A 2,186-nucleotide genomic window follows, 5' to 3' on the forward strand; every position below is an offset into this window, starting at 1 on the left:
AATCCTCCCACCTGGTAACATCCTGGGATGAGCTACTGGGAATCCACCCCTCCAGGTCTCAGCCCACAAGGTCTGGGTGGGGCTCCACTCCAGGCCTGACCAATCAGAGCCCTTTATCCACATGGTCACGAGGACATGGTTCACAGATGGGCACATGACAAACTGGTCCAATCAGAGCAAATCTCAACACCTCTGCAGGAGTGAGTGGAAAGGCTTCATTCTTTCCCTCTAGACTTGATGCTGAGAGGACTTCACCCTCAGGGAAGCCATCTTGCCTCCTCTTGAAGCCTGAGATTGAAGCCACACAGCAGACGGCAGAGCTGAGACCCTGATTGAAAGCAAGTCTAAAGAACTCACCTGAGTCCCAAAACCGTGCCCCTGAAGGCAGTCCCAGATTGGCCTAGGGTCCCAACAAACCGCAGGTTTGGGTTTGTTGTTCTGTCACTTGCAACCAAGAGTCCTAACTGATGGACAGATCTAGCCCTCCCAAATTCTGCTTCACCAGTGAGTGCTGATGGTTCCAGCTCTAAGGAAGAGCGCAAACAGGGCAGGGCTCTTCAAGGTTCTCTTGCCACGTATATCAACCTGCCAGTCTGACTAGTCACACTTCAGCACAACAAACAGAGGGGAGCCACATATCATGGGGACAGAGACCTTCAAGGGCTACCACAGAGGACATACCACCGAAGACTAATGGGCAGACTCCACTGGCAGGCTTTCCCAAACTATATAAAGTGCTAATCAAATATTGTAAAATGCTAGTCGTGTAACAGATGGTTACCATCTGCAGTCTTTAAAATTAACACTTGGAAAGAACACAACTTTGTTACATTACTTAAAAACCCAAGCAATACTTAGAAACCAACCCAGCAAGTATGGGCGGGAGATTATTTTCAGCTCAATTATAATACTTAGTCATTCTCAGTAATAACTAGAAGAGAATGTCTGTGTGGGTCCACTCAGACGAGTTAAACTAAAAATGTTTTAATTTAATTTAAAGCATGGGTTTGCTATTAAGGCACAATGAACCTCACAGCATCATTGCTAAATCTGTAGTCAAACCCTGTAGCCCTGGGAACCCTTGCTTCGCATATTCTGCTCTTTGGATTTGACCTTAGCCTCCCCACCTGAGCTCCCTGCCTCTGTAAAGACACCTCTGTCTTCCCAAGCAACCAAACCAAAGCCATCACAGAGACAACCTGCCTTCTCCTCAATCCCCATGCCACTAGTCTCTAAGTCCTATCAAATTCTACCCCTGGACGCCCCTCAAATCTGTCCCCTCCTCTCTACTTCCACTGCACACCCTAGGTTCGGACTCTTATCACAACTCAGGCAGACACCTGCAAGAGTTCCCAGCAATCTATTGTCTGACAATCTAGTCTCCACTCAACAGCCAGAGTGAATATTTCCAAAACATAGATCTCAGCATGTCACGTTCCTGCCTAAAACCCCTGATGTCCATCCCATCCCTATCACTCATGACAACTTTTCCCAAAATATGGGACAAAGATGAAAATATTTTAAGCAGTATATGGAACATCCTTTTATTGTCATGCTTTTATATTTATTTTCATGTGTAATGCAAAAATAATTCCATAATCTCATAGGTATTATGGCTTACAACAGTTTAAAAAATGAACGGGCAGAAAGGTGATTTTTAAAAATGTATCAAGCAAGTAAGAATGCAGCTGAAATCTGGATATGCCAAGAATCATGAAAGTGGTATTGAACTTTGGAAAAGCACTGGTCTACAGTATAAAATCCATACTGCTTTCTATGGCCTCCAAGACCCCCTCTTGCTCTGGCCCCTGCCCACCACCCCGCATCACATCACCCAACACTGGCTACTGAGTCCAGGCAAACTTAACTCTGATGGCACACGACAGCCTGTGTCATGTTTACCTGCTATAGTCTCAGCACCGCGACAGAATGCTTGGCATATAACAGATGTATTAAGGTTCTCCAGAGAGGTAGAACCAATCAGATACATATACAGAGAGAGAGAGAAAGAAAGAGATTATAAGACATTGGCTCACATGACTATTGAGGCTGGAAAGTTCACAATCCGCAGAGCTCATATATCCCAGTTTGAGTCAGAAGGCCAGAAGCTGCTGCAGAACCAGGAAGAGCCAGTGTCCCAGCACGAAGGCTGTGTCAGGCAGGAGAATTCTCTCTCGGTAGGGAAA

Source organism: Lipotes vexillifer, unplaced genomic scaffold, assembly GCF_000442215.2.
Source record: "Lipotes vexillifer unplaced genomic scaffold, Lipotes_vexillifer_v1.1 scaffold216, whole genome shotgun sequence".
NCBI classification, from domain to species: Eukaryota; Metazoa; Chordata; class Mammalia; order Artiodactyla; family Lipotidae; genus Lipotes; species Lipotes vexillifer.